Here is a 16,133-nt window from a genome sequence, read left to right as displayed (position 1 = left end):
GTGCTTTATTTAACCTACTATCTTTTCACGCTCTATGCTATAGACCATTAACATTACCCTCATCCAGAATGTTCATATTTCCTTATGACATACGTCTTAAAAATTCTTTGCTATTATTGTTTTTAATGCCCATGTAGTATTCTATCCTATAAAATTCTGATAAAGTATTTCCACTCCCTTAGTCTTAAAGATTTAGATTGTCTTTAAAATATTTGATCATAGGCACAATACCATAGAAAATATCTTTGTTCACAAATTTTTCTTCAAGTTTCTGATTATTCCCTTAAGATTGAGTCCTAGAGGAAGATGTAAAAGAATTAAGATACTGGATACAAGGGACAATTTTAAAGCTCTTATTTCTCAACTTCCTATCTTTCTCTACATTTGCATTTTGATTCCTGATGCTGAGGCTCAGACTCTGCAAAGGATATATCAGCTTTAACAGCTGCTCCCTCTTCGATTCGGCCAATAATGATGCTAGAGGGAGAAAGGAAGGCAGAAGAACGGAGAAGGGCATGCTCCTTCTTGTTTTTATCTATCACTCTTGCTCCACCACTTTGTTTTTGTCTACCTTCCTGATACTGTTTTTGCTGTTTGAAACATCTCGGACCAACTTGTGTATCCCTTAAAGTTCAGCATCACTCCCTAGAGGCCCCTCATAACTCCATAGGGTCCCTCTTCCGAGCTTTTGAAAAGCCAATAACTGCTGGACAATGCCTCTTCTTCAGATATCTGCTGCCCCATTTCAAGGTACAACAGTTAGATGGGTCCTCTTCTCTAAACTTTTATGTTCCATTAACCCCAGGTTCTCTCCTTTGCTGCCCAGCCCTGGACAGGGAGGTACAGAGGGGTAGTTGCCTCTTGCAGTTACTTCCTCAGGGTTATTCCATGTCCTTTTTGTTTGTTTTTGGTTTACTGTTCTCTCACATCTTTACCAGATCACTAATCTCATTTACTCTCTGTTAAAATCACTAGCAGAATAATTTTTTTCTGATAACATTTCTCTTTCCCTGTTAGGTATTTGAACAATGTCACATATTTTCTTACATTTTATAAGGTTCTTTTTCATATACATTGACTCTTTAATCCTTCTGGGATTTGTGTTGTGCTGTTGATCATAAATCCCTTTATGTAAAAAAAAGAGCCTAAGCTGACACTGCTGCTTATAGATATCTCTTATTTTTTCTTTGCAATTGTCAATGCCATATACTCTATATAATCAAAAATTGTGCTATGGTAGATTGCTAATTTTCTTAAATATTATTTTCCTAGAATATGTTGGATTATACACACTTTAGATATGTGATTACCATTTTCATCCATGTGGCCACTTCTGCATCTTCATAGATATCCACATAGGTTTAACCCTTATAATGTAGCTTTGCTTTTCCTTTTCTTTTATTACATATTTCTGATTATTGTGTGGCAAGAGCAGTGGTGGGAAAAAGAGAGTAGTAATTCATACTAATTAATAGCTTTGGCTTTCGAATGGTAGTGTCTGCTTTAGAATGTCAACTTTTGACCTTATTCAACTGTAATCTTGAAGGAGTCATTTTAGCTCTTGGTTAATTTAACAATAACCTGATCATTATCATTATTTCATAGGGTTTCTATTAAGTGAAATTAGTGTTTAGTAGTGAAGTGGGCATATTTTAGGAACAAAACAGGTGGTAGCTATGAAAACTATTTGTCATTTTCGGAACTCATTCAGCTTCACCTTCACACTCTATTCAAAGTGTCAGCTGTAAGAAGAGCTTCCTAATATACATACTAAAACTTTATTTGAGAACCTTTTCTAGTCTTCCTACAAGAGAGTTCAAAGTTCCTGCCTCTGGGCATTGCCTATACTTTATTTATTGTTTTAACATAGCCCAAACCACTATGCATTTAATTTGCACAAGGTCTTCCTGCCTGGATAGCCTTGAGTTCCCAGAGAGCTAAGAATGGCACATAGTGAGTGAGAGGAAGAAGAAAGGAGTTGCTGGGATCCAGAAAGCTAACTTTATAGTTTTTCATCACTTACTTTTCTAACAACTTTGTGCCACAATTTTATTTGGCTTTCCTTTCTGTAATTTTTAATTGTTTCTTCTTCAGGTCATTTTCTCTTCCAGTTGAGAAATTTCCAATAATCCCTATAAGATCATAAACCCATTGTTCTACTGTTTTGATTTATCAGGAGAAATTAGCCTACATTTCACACAGATGTCAGTTTGTATTTTTGAAATACTGTAAAAGATATAGTTTTCTTAAAAATAACAACAATCTGCAAACCAATATTTCTACCAAGGAAATAGAGACAGATGAAAATATTATTTAAACATGTATCTTATTTTTTATATAAAATCACCCACGAATCATTTATTTTTTAAATGGAAATTTGTACCTCATAATCTCCCTCACCTATCTCAATATATTAATGTATATGAATAAAAGTCTACTGATCAAGGTGTCATTTAAAAAATAAAAGCATTGATACAAAAGAAAGCAATTAATAGAACAATATTTTAAAAATAATAAAATTATGTTCAGCCATAGTACTAATATATATATAATTATATATTTTGTTATATATGCTATATGTTTAATATATGCATGGGAAATATAGGCTAGAAATTATAAATTACAGCTTTGTTTAGATGAGGAAATAATACTCAAAAACTTTGTTAGTAACATAATAAATTACAAGGTAGGAAGTTAATGAAAACCATTTAGACCTCCTAAATGATGAAGAAATATGTATATTTTTTGGTCTTTTTGTCTTTTTAGGGCTGCACTCATGGCATATGGACGTTTCCAGGCTAGGGGTCCAATGGGAACTGCAGCCACCAGCCTATACCACAGCCACAGCAATGTGGGATCTGAGCCACATCCACAGCCTGCACCACAGCTCATGGAAACTCCGGATCCTTAATCCACTGAGTGAGGCCAGGGATCAAACCCTCATCCTCATGGATGCTAGTTGTGTTTAACCGCTGAGCCATGACGGGAACTCCAAGAAATATATTAATCCTACCATAAATGCAGCACTTTACTGTGAGAAAAACTGAAGTGTGTGTTGGAAGAGTTGCAAATTAAATTTCAGTTAAGTGATGGAAGGGGGGTTCTCTGAAATCTGATGGGAAAGTTTCGACACCTGATGTGGGTAGGTGTGGGGCTCATTATACATGCAGTGAGGTAGCTGGTAGATTTTGAAATGTGTGTATGTGCACATTTTGTGTATTCAATTGGATGCAGTCTTCTGTGTTCACCTAGTTTTTCTTATGGATAAAATAGTGCATAAACAAATGCAAAATTTGCATTATGAAAAAAAGATCACACTGGAGTATATTTGCATTTACGAAACAAGCTTTATAGCAGAACTCACTGTATTTCAAATTCACTCACTCACTCAGTTTGTATATTCACAAAGAAACAGAGGAATGAAAATTAAAAGTAGAAATATCACAAATGTTTTCCCTACCATGAACACCCAGTCAAGGATCATCTCAATCTAGGGATAAGAATTTGTGGAGGAGTTCTCGTTGTGGCTCAGCAGTAATGAATATGATTGGTATCCATGAGGAGACAAGTTTGAACTCTGGCCTTGCTCAGTGGGTTAAGAATCTGGCATTACTGTGAGCTGTGGTATAGATCACAGACAGAGCTCAGATCTGGCATTTCTGTGGTTGTGGCATAGGCTGGCAGCTACAGCTCCAATTTGACCCCTAGCCTGAGAACTTCCACCATATGCCGTGGGTGTGGCCTTAAAAAGACAAAAAAAAAAATGTGGAGAAAATTGTTGGGGGATTTAAAATACAACAAAGAATGAAGGAAAATAAATTGGGTAGTTTGACCTTCTAGAAAATGATGTGATTTTAATTAAGCCATTATTATAGAAATATTGAAATAGTAATAACTCTGAATTAATTTAAATTTATTTGAAATAAATGGAAAGCCTTACCTCTTTCAACTTATCAAAGATAGTCACCTAAGATGAAAAGTGATTCTCTAAGGAAATTTGGTTAAGGGAAAAGATTACACCTGTAATATCAAGTGAGGAGTTGATTTACGATCTTAAGCATTATAGATTCTAAATTTTGATCTAGGTTTCTGAACTACAGAGAACTTTATTAAGTGTTTATATACAATTCTCTGAAAATACAGAGAACATTCAGAAAGAAAAGAGGGCATGAGAAAGAAAAGATATTTCTACTTTTAATTTTATAAACTTCTGAACCATCTTTGATGTTTACACAGTGTTTACAAGCAACACTTTTTAAAATTAAGTTTCAGGCATTGTGTTCCCATTGTGGCTCAGTGGTAACAAACCCGACTAGTATCCATGAGGATGCAGGTTCAATCCCTGGCCCAGCTCACTGGATTAAGGATCCAGCTTTGCCATGAGCTGTGGTGTAGGTCACAGATGTGGCTTGGATCTGATGGCGCTGTGGCTGTGGTGCAGGCTGTCAGCTACAGCTCTGATATGACCCCTAGCCTGGGAACTTCCATATGCCACAGGATGTGGTCCCAAAAGCAAATAAATAAAATAAAATTTCAAAGCATACAATTATTTCAACAACAGTCTTCTCACTATTTTAAATTCATACCCCCTCTAAATATCCACTTTCAGAATTAGCAAGAGATAAAACATTGTTTTCAATTTTAAACAATAAACAATAAATATTCTTAGAAATTATGTAAAATAATTGAAAAAAATTTGTTTTGAAAAATTAAAAAATAAGTTAAAGCTATTAAAATCATCTAAAATAATTAAAGCACATCTTTCTAGGGAATGTGTAATTGTGAAGGATTTTATTAATTCTATAGGATTAGATATCTATACCTCCCTTCATATCCATTCCTCAAAGTTCTTGGCATCTCACTTTGGCAGTTTATTTTAATCTCTCTCAAACTTTACTTATAATTTGGTTACAAAATATGGATCTTAACTAATTAAAAATATAATCAGATGATCCCTCCAGGAACTATTACCACAAAAATTGAAGCTGAAAAATCTGGGTCAAATTCTGTTTCAAATTTTTTTCTGATCCATTTCAGATTTAAGACAGTTGTCCATTTTCCTCTTTTGCACACTTTACATCCATAATATGTATGTAATGTACACACATTTACAAAAACAGACACACAAACACAACCCAGCCTATGGGGATGAGAAGGAATATGTAACACATCAAGAGATCCAATCTCTTCAATATGTAAGGGTAAACTTAATTTCTTCAGGCTATTTTCTCAAGCTGCACATTCTCCCCACAAGTCCATTGTTTCAAAGTCTGTTCAGAGCAATAGTGACTGAAAAGTATAGCGGGATTAAGCAAAATTCTATTTAGGAAGCTGAATAAAATATTTTTAATGAAAATGAATGATAATAAGTGATAACCAGAATATTTTCTCCATACGGCCATGTATTTTGATATTGTAACTTCTCTGACAGCAAGAAAATAAGAAAAATAACTTGGATATATGTTAAAGCACACAAAAACAAGTCTTAAAGAAATCAAAATATAAACTTCAGTAGATATTAATAGGTATTAAATATTCCTGGGTCTGTATTTCATTAGCTTAACAATCCTATTACTGCTATGCCCAGTACATAGACTCTCAGGTTAATTTCTAATTAATCTCTGTATGTGTGTGTGAGGGGCGGGGTGGGGGGGTGCAGGGGGCAAATCTTTATCTTTATTCCTATTGTCTACTAGTCTCTGGCACTTTGTGGGAGATGAATGTTAATGAGTGCTTATTGAATGTTAATGGATATTTACTGAATAAATGACAAGGTCAATTATGTGTGATGGTTTACATAATGTAATAAGGTCAGAAGGCTTAGGTGACACTTCAAGAAGGATATCTAGAAGTGCAGTTATGTCAAGAGAAGAGAAGTTCTCCTTACACTTTGGGAAAGTACATAAGAGCACACATGACAGTGCCTGAAGCAGAGTGGGGCTCAGGGAGCTAGTGTTGATTAAACATACAGCTTTGTCTTTTACCCACTTGATTTCCTGTAGCACAACAGAATACCTCTTTCGTGGTTGTATGATTGTGTGCACACATCCATGCGTGCATGTGTAAAATAGATGGGGATAAAATTATAGCTCCAGGACGACATGTGTGCATACAGAACAATGCAGCAATTTGCTGGAAGGATACACTCATAATTATTTTTTCTTCTGCATTGACCTTGTGTCTCCAAAATAATGATTTTTTTTATTGAACAAGTACACATTAGTGACATAAATTGTGGTTATGTTTTATCTTTGCTGCAAAGGATAGTGTTCAAAAATATCACAGCAGTGTTAGATCTAAGGCTGCGTGGTTCTTGAATGTTAAATATTATCTGCTACCTAGAAAGAGACCAAATGAATGATCGCTATTTGCTCGCACAATAGAAAGAGTTTGTATATTTCAGGTAAAATTTAGAACATATTCAAAGACTAAAAGTGTAATAGAGTTTTTTTTGCCTGACATACAATCAGTTGTAAAAATAGTCATACAATTGCAATTATTGTTCCTTCACTGACAATGGTTCATGGGCTTGTCCTTTACACGGGTTTCCACATGGCAATCAACATCCTGGGGGTTGCAATCAGGAAGAGGTTAGTGCTATCTGAGCTGACACTTTGGACAACTTCACCTCTAAAGGTCAATGTCAGAATTTATTGCAAGCACCAAGTTTAGCAAACTTTAACTTCCACTACAACCGAAATGAAATTTCCTTCTGTGGGTGAGGAGGAGAAACAAATGTGAACCAGTCGTGGGTTCATATTTAACATCATCAATCAAAAGCTAGAGCACAGTCTCAAACATAGAAGTCAAAATAGGGTTGATTGCACTGCTGTTAACTTATTGTCAAATAAGATATATATTTTCCTCATTTTTTTACTTAGAATATACATCGTAGCACCACTTTCTTACAATTAAATTATACTGTAATGATAATTCCTTAGTACACATGAAGCTTTATATGTGTATGAATCTGCATATGTGTGTCTATGTATGTAAGATTTTTAATATTCACATCTATCTAATTGACAGGAAATTAAGGGAGGCCTTTTAATTCCCATGTTATAGGGAAGAAAACTGAAGCTCAGGGGCAAGAACTGGCTTAATTGGGCCACAGGGGGAGTATGTGTCAACACAGAAATGCAACCCTATCATCTGAATCTGGGTGTACTGTTAACTCCCTGATAAAATTTGTTTCTCAGAGCTCACTAGTAATTTTTTATTCTTCTTTCAGATCATGTCTGGACTTCAAAGAAAATGCAATATTACCTCTCATTCAAATAACTGTCTCTTTAAACCTGAGCTTCGGAAGCAAGTGAAAACCTAGAATTTTTATTGGAATTTGAGGGAGTTTTGTTAAACCACATAGTTTTACTAGTCCCCACAGAAAAGACTAATTACTAAAAGCAAATCCAGTGCTTTCTTTCAGAGATTTCAAATATTAGGTAACTGTAGACCATTTGTGTTTCAATTAACTGTAGTGGATTATTCATCCTTAGGGTAACCACATTCCTAGTGCCACATAAACATCTTATGGGACAAATAAGCCCCATTATTCTATTTTGTTATGATCTAAAAATGGTTTAATAGGCTGTAGTAGCCATAATTCCATGGAATTTAATTAATTTTTAATAAAGACCATTAGCTTAAGTATAATTTTTTCATCTCTATAAAGCTTTCATGTACATATTTTATGAACACTTTTGTAAAAACTTGCATCTTGATTTAGAGGTCAAAAATACATTTATGATAATAAACTTAGAAGGATTTGTAAGTGTCAGTGTACTTTATGGGCAAAGATAAGCTACAGAGGGAATAGTGATACTGCATAATCAACATAACATTTAGTGACAGAGAGAGCTAAATTTGTCTCAATGCTGTCACCATTGACCACATTTTCTCAGTTGGATCCTGTTTTGAACATGATTTATCATCTATGGGCAAATCACAGGAGCCACCCATTTGTTCTCAATAAGACTGAATGCATTTACTATTTATAAAAGTGTCTTCAAATAACATTGGACATATTCATCTCATTCTACGGGAAAAATATGGTGGACATTGTTAATTTAAATAACTGTGAGTGCCAGTTTGGAAGTTTTCTTTTTGTTTCCTTGTAATTTTTTTTTAATTGAAAAGGAAGATATTGTCAGCAATTTAGGCCTTGATTTTATTCCATTAACTGAATGAAAGTTAACTTTTCAGCATCTTACACATACAGGCAGGCAAGAAATACTGACTGAATGAATGAATAATTCATTCCTTCAATTGAAATGAATTTTACAATGAGTAATTTTGCCTTTAAATGAGTTACAGAAATAACCAGAAGGTTCAGTTGAAACATAATTCTTTTAAAAAAGAAAATATCCAAAGAAGTAGAAAATAACACTTGTTTTATGTTCTAAAAATATGATTCCCCTTCCACATATATCCCAGTATATGGCAAATGCTGCAAGTGATTTTCTGACTTTTCAAATACAAAAGGAAATTAAATCTCATGGCTTATTGGAATGAGAATAATTATCTATAAATCAATCTCAGTGACATATTTAACATAATTCATGTTAATAGAACATAAAACACATACATTAGTTAAACTGTATCCTAAATGCAAAATTGAATATTAAATGTGTATTCATTTTGACTGTAGGCATACTGGTTTCCATAAGCAGTTTATATTTGAATCTTTAGTGTGTGATTTTAAAAATTCCATTTTATTAGTCAGGGTACTAACACACTATAAAGCATGGATCATTGTATTTAAGATTTATTCATAAATCTGTCAATGTCTTCTCATGACACTAAAGAATCATCAGAAGAAAATTGGCATAGTGGTATGACAATACTCCTGAAAAAAACACCCAAGCTTTTGAATGAAGGAAGGAAGGACAAAGGAAAATTCAGTATTTCTGCAAAAAGATAATACACTTTTTTTCAGGTCACAAGAGGAAAGATTAAAAACATTTCACTCCAGTGACCCACAGGGTGGGCATGGTAATAAAAATGGCTTTAGATTACAAAACAAAAAAGTAATGAGGACAGCCTTGGATGTATTCCATGAGTTCCCACAGAGAGAGAGAGTAGGGTCAATCCATTTAGGCCTTTGTGATGCTTATTTGGTGATCTGCTTCTATCTTCCCCAGATGAACATGGGCCTCATCTAGGGAAGTAATTTCTAGTCTTGCCTGTCTCTTAGTTGGGGATGCATTATGGAAAATCCACATGAAATCTACTTTCTGTCCCTGGCCAATGGGAACATCTTTAAATATTGTAAATGCTGCAGTTTCTCAGTCACAGATAAACTCTCTGTTTGTCATATGTGCTGTTTTATCAAACTCGGGCCATCTTAGTGTGACAAGCTATATTCATTTGAGAACCAGAAACTCTAGCCTGTATTCCAGAATCAGCCACATTCTTGATAATGAGACGATTTGGGTGAAATAATTGGTGAGTTCATATTTTCAAATATGAAAATCTTCTGAAAAGTATTACTTTCATCTGCTTTTTCCTAAGAACATCACCACTATTTTATAATTTGGGACTTTGAAATTGAAAGACTTGTTATTTTTTTGTTTAGAGCTAATTGTATTACAACTTCGTCGATACACAGAAAAATAAAATCTGTGATAGTAATCCTTGGAAACCAAAGGTCAAGAATATGGTTTTCCATATTGCATATGTCTAATTTGATTCAATAAACAATGCTTCCAAAAGTTATCTTTAAAATAGCTATATGTTTAAAACTATGTGTTAAAAATTACCATAAATCCAAAGTCATTGCATGAGTAGAATGTTGTAGATAGGAAACAATATAGTAAAAAAATGAAAATTGTCATAATTCTTATCCATTAAAAACAAACATTGAATACGTTTAGATAACTGTGTGTATGAAATTAAAATAAAGCCATATTTCTATAAAAATGACAAGTGTGGAAAAAGAAAGAAGAAGGACAGAAAGAGAGAGGTCTAAATGTACAGGTTTCAATGTTGATGTTCCTTCAGAGATAATAAATAGTTGATCACACCCTTGGGACCTCAGAGTAATATTTATCAAATAAGGCCTGACCTGAAGGTGAAATAGCAGGATGTTAGTGGTAACTGGATGCTCTCAGCACAGGATAGAATGTTAATTTCCATCATATATATGCCTTAGGATAGTCAAGTCATTCTATATCTCTTCTCCAAAGGGTCCCAAACATAACTGAATCTTCTTCTCTAAGGGACCCTAAAAATAACTGAGGCTCCCTCCTTCCCAACAAGAATGAATATAGCATGAGCTATACCTAATTAGCATTCCCTCTGTCTTGAAATAATTCATGTTGTATTCTAGCTGATAACTCTGTTTTTCTAATATAGAAATATTTCAGTGATATTTGGGGGATTTTATTAATAGGCTCATTCCATATTTATTCAATACAGACACATGCACAGGCATACTCACTGATTGTATACACACATTTAATCTCTTATCACATGTTATTTTGAATCAGGTCATATGTGCTCATTTATATTGCCTTACTCAATGCTCCCAACTACCCTGAAAATAGGTTTTTGAAAGGCTAAATAATGTTTCCAAATTATACTTCAAAAAGAGAAGTGAGACCATTGTTTGCAGATTCCAAGTCTTTCCACTAAGGAGTACAGTCCATATTCTGAAGATACATCCTTAGACTAAAAGAGTCTTATAGGATCAATCTGTTCTAGACATTACTTGATGTACTCACACAACATTTCTCCTGGAGATATCCCTGTCCTAGTTCACCTTTTGAAAAAAAAAAATCAATTATTTGCCTAAACTAATCATTATCCTATGCCCCATCAAAATTACCTAGCTTCTGAATGTATGAGACTCCATACAAATTATTCTGTGAATAGCAGTTGTAAATTTAATTCCAATGGTTGCTTAGAATATAGTTTTGCACTTGCATGGAACAAACAACCCCCTACTGTTCAATGGTGCATATATAAACAAATGGAAAATCATTGAAATGGCAAGAAAAGTTTTAAGAAGATGAGAAAATTAAATTTAAGGCAACAGACATTTGTCTCTTTTCTTTAAATTTTGGTAAAAAACATGTAACACAAAATGGCAACAGACATGTTTTCATTACTTATCCTAATATAATGTTGTATACTAGGAGATGAGGATAAACAAAAATAAAGTAGGCATGTTTCATATCAAGAATAATCTAATGTTGGAGTTCCCGTCATGGAGCAGTGGTTAATAATTCTGACTAGGAACCATGAGGTTGCAGGTTCGATCCCTGCCTTGCTCAGTGGGTTAAGGATCCAGTGTTGCCGTGTAGGTCATACACACAGCTCGGATCTGGCATTGCTGTGGCTGTGGTGTAGGCCGGCTGCTACAGTTCCGATTAGACTCCTAGCCTGGAAACCTCCAAATGCCACGGGAGTGGCCCTAAAAAAGGCAAAAAACAAAAACAAAAAAAAGAATAATCTATTTATATGCATATAAATGTAAACCAAGATTATACTAGTCAAAATTGATATGTATTTCACAACTGCCCAGCAAATGTTAGGAGCTATCTAGGGTATCTTAGATATATTGTCTCTAATCTCCAAAATAACCATGTAAAGTACTCAGTGGTTTTCTCATTTTACAGTGAGATGTAAAATAGTCAGATGACAAAGTAGAGACTCAGAACAAATTACTTTTCTGAAGTCATAACCATTAACTCTTACCACTGTGTCATGCTCATTTTCTCACATAAATGTAGTTATTGGGAGTCATGATTTGATTGAGATAGCCCACAAATGGTGTATCATAATGGTTCATTGTGAAAGAGATGATAAAGAAATTGGAAAAAAAAAATCAAAAGCTTTAGCCTCCAGTTTCAATAAGTTGATTGTTGAGTATTCTACTTTCTTCTCATACTTTCCAACATTTTCTTGCTTTGGTCCATGGAGAAGCATCATTTTTCATATCCCTCAATAGAATGTGTGATGAATGTGAATACTGAAAGATGTTGAGGCAACATAAAGATTTAGAACCACAACTACAGATAAAAAGCTGTATACTTAAGAAGTATTGAACAGAGAACAATTAATACTTTATATATATATATATATATATATATATATATATATATATATATGACTGGGTCACTTTGCTGTACAACAGAAATTGACAGAACATTGTAAATCAAGTATAAATGAAAAAATAAAAATCTTAAAAAAATAAAAATCAAATGAGAGGTTTGAGTCACACTAAAAAAGAAAAAAAGCTTCTTGGTGGCAGAGAGTTCCAAGGAAAAGATGACGTATTTGAAGGTTTTGGAATGTATTCTTATTATCTGTTAGTGCTGTGCTGTGTTACTATTTTTACATAAATTATCAACTAAACTATCAATTTATTGGGGTGGTGAATAAATATTGTATTACAAAGTCCAGGGGGTGGGCTCAAGGGAAGCGGTTAATGGTTTTGAGGATGGAGGGAGGAAAAAGTTGAGTAAATACTAAAAATAATTCATAGTCCAGAAGAATTCCAGAGGGTGTGCAAATGTGGAATCTAAAAAAAGGACAGAATGAACTTCTTTGCAGAACAGATGCTGACTCACAGACATTGAAAAACTTATGGTCTCCGGAGGAGACAGTTTGGGGGTGGGGGGATGTGCTTGGGCTGTGGGATGGAAATCCTGTGAAATTGGACTGTTATGATCATTATACAACTACAGATGTGAGAACAATTACTTCTAAAAACTAAAACTGTTTCCATGTTTTCAACTTACCTGGCTCTTAATTAAACTCAGAGAAGACTGAAGTGTTAATATTATTGACTGTATTTACATATAGTTTTCAAGTGCCTAAAACAAAAGACAGCCCCTTCTGGCGGAAGCTTTTATTCATCAGGTACATCTGGTGTCAATCAAGCAGTCAGCTAGAGGGCACAGCGCCCCAGTGTTTGGCAGGACTGAGTGGATGTGGAAAATGAACCATTTTGACAGGCAAACTTCTGTTGCTGGATTTGTTTTCAAGTTATGATATCAGAGGGAACTGAGCATTTTGAGTGTGTAGAGGTTGTGTCAGTAAAACCATAAGTAAAACCATAAATGCTCATCCAGCAGAGGAAAACACTGCATCTAAGGCATCATAAATATTTATTCACACAATGAATACATGAATAAATGCTTCAAGAATGTGGAACAAATATCAACTGTGGGCCATAACTGTGTATGACACTGATACATACCTCTATATAATTTATAATAATTATAATGTGTAATATTATATTATAGGCAGATAAATAGCAGAGGTTTCAAAGCTATTTATGACATAGTTGCATTTATTTTATTTCTCAGAGGTCTGCACAGGGAAGGATCAGGACCTTAAAGCTCTCATCTCTTAATACCTAACTTACTCCTGTTTTGGATGAATGCTTCACAAACTAAGAATGACGGTCTCCTGTGGGTCTTTTGCCAGCACGGGTGTGCCTAGGGCAAAGCTTGCCTGTCAGCACATTCTGGAGGACTCCCAGGGCTGCGCAGCTGTGCGTGTATTCCTGTACCTGAACATTCCCAGTAGGAAGGGCTTTTATTTTTTTTTTCCTCACAAGAATAGCCCATGGTTATTGCATAGAGCTGTTACTATCCTAACAGTTTCTTTACAATTCTCATTCTTGGAGTTCCTGTGGTGGCTCAGTGGTTAACAAACCTAACTAGTATCCATGGGGACATAGGTTCAATCCCTGGCCTTGCTCAGTGGGTTAAGGATCCAGCGTTGCCATGAGCTGTGGTATAAATCACAGATGAGGCTTGGCTCCCTCCTTGCTGTAGGTGTAGCGTAAGCCAGCATCTACAGCTTCAATTCAGCTGCTAGCCTGGGAACCTCCATAGGCTGCGGGTACAGCTCTCAACAGAAAAAAGACAAAAACAAAAACAAACAAACAAACAAAAATAGTTCTCATTTTGTGTAACTCTTTTGTTATCAGAGTCAGAGGAAAAATTAGAAAACCTTTTTTTTTTTTTTTTTAAGCATGAGAATTAGAGTGACTAACATGGGGTAATATAGTGAGAAAACAAAAGTTGAAGAAGGAAAATGAGCAAAGGTCAAGAAATACAAAGAGAAAAAAGAATGACTGCAGTGAGTCAATTACTGTCAATAAAACTAACTGGTAATAGAGATGTAGAAAAGAGTGAGAAATATGACTGAAAAATTCAAATGTTTAAGCCATGCATATGTGGGGAAATATTTAATTAACAAGATAGGAAATGCAGGAGTTTCCATTGTGGTGCAGCAGAGACCAGTCCAATTAGTGTCCATTTGGATGTAGGTTTGATCCCATGCCTCGTTCAGTGGGTCAGGGATCCAGCATTGCTGAGAGCCATAGTGTAGGTCACAGATGTGTCTCGATCTCATGTTGCTGTGGCTGTGGTGTAGGCCAGCAGCTGTAGCTCCAATTTGACCCCCAGTCTGGGAACTTCCACATGCTGTCTGGGGGTGTGGCTTAAAAAAAAAAAAAAGGATATGCATGTGTTTTAAAAGAAGGTGACATGCCTCTGAGGACAATTACTCTTAGAAGAAAACAACCCCTTCTGTATTATTGCTTGAAGAAGGCGAAAGCCCTCTTGTGGGTGTCAGGTGAAGAGAAGTGAAGCAAAAGAAGGTCTGTGGTTCTCTGTGTAATAATAATAATCAAACACTCTAGAAGGTGTTGAGAAGATGGAAATAAGAAAAAATGGCCTAAAGAGTAAGGGAGAGGGGACCCCTCTGAAATACAATAGCAGTTTAAATCTCTTATGATAGAGATTAATGAAGAATCTGGAACATTTAACTTTCCTTTTCAAGTTGACTTCATCAACCTTCAAAAACTTCTAGTTCCCCCAGGATCCGTTGTGAGTAGTGTTCTGGGCGATGAAAGACTGGCAACACTTCTCCAGCAGAAGCAGATTGAAGGCAGTTGCCTTAAGAGTTAAAACTGGAGTTAGGACCTGGCAAGCAGAGGAGAAGCTTCTTCCCTGCTTGTACTTCCCAAACCAGGACCCTTAACAATCCTGTCACAGCAGTTTTCTTCCCACAACTGCAAGGATGGGAGAGCTGGCACCATTTAGTTAAATTTTAAGATAGGCTTACTGCAAAAAGTTGGAAGAGTTAGGGACATAAGACCAAAGAAAAAGGAAAATGAGAGGGAGTAGAAAAAAATAAATATTCTTAAAACCAAAATTTCATTATTCTTCTCTGATTCACATGTTCAACCTGAATAAAGTCAATACATAGAAGAAAAGAAGATTTTTGAAACATGAAATAATTACAGTAATTTATTGTAATAACCTGAAGCAAGAGTTGATATTAGAAACTAGTGTTATTTTGGAAATCCTCCCTTCCCAAATCATATTTGATTACTATAAATATAAATAGTGCTGTCTGCTATATATCACATAATACAAAGATGAGTAATGGAAAATCTCAAGGAGTTTCATTCTGGGAATTCATTTTTCAATTATATACAGAAAAAAGCATGCTTTTGTTTCTAAGGAATAATAGCTTTCTGTATGATCTTGCAACTTACAAATGATTTTTTTTAATGGCAATGTCCCAAAATACTTAGTTTTCTAACAGCATTTACATACTAATTTTCTGGCATTCATTTGAGACAGCTCCTAAACTAGAAGGTTACATGACTGATAAATTTAAAAGATATCTATAGAAGACTAAAGATGAGGCACGTTCTAGAAAATATAAGAAAAAATAATAATAATAAAAAATCAAAGGTTGCAATGAGAATAAATCATTTTTTTCTGCAGAAAGGTTATAAACTTGTGTAGTTAAAGTTAGATAATATATCTGCTCAATAATTAGAAACATATTTCCACCTGTAAGGCACAATGTGGGACCCAGTCTGGAAGGCAACGAAAATATGACCATGTTCACACCCTAGCAGGGCTGTCATGATATCACTTCTCTGTGAAATTTGAAAAAGTTAAATATGCAAAAAGTAGAGAGTAAAATCGTGGTTACCATAGAATGGTTCGGATGGAAGGATTAGAGTTACAGTGTTTAAGGGTACAAACTTGTAAGGAATAGTAAATAAGCCATAGAGATCTAATGCACAGTGTAGAGAATACGGTAATACTACTGTGCTATAATTATATGTGATAAAAATCACTACATCAGCAATTACA

At 34.8% G+C, this 16,133-nt stretch overlaps 1 protein-coding gene across 4 annotated transcripts in view; it reads right to left on the bottom strand.

Moving 5' to 3' along the window:
* CDH18 (cadherin 18) overlaps positions 1-16,133 on the bottom strand; it is a 721,675-nt gene that overhangs the window by 195,334 nt on the left and 510,208 nt on the right. The gene's annotated exons all lie outside the window — the stretch shown is intronic.

Source organism: Phacochoerus africanus, chromosome 1 (assembly GCF_016906955.1).
Source record: "Phacochoerus africanus isolate WHEZ1 chromosome 1, ROS_Pafr_v1, whole genome shotgun sequence".
In the NCBI taxonomy this organism is placed as follows: Eukaryota; Metazoa; Chordata; class Mammalia; order Artiodactyla; family Suidae; genus Phacochoerus; species Phacochoerus africanus.
The sequence above is the reverse complement of the archived record's forward strand: the minus strand, read 5'-3'. Positions and strand labels throughout refer to the sequence as shown.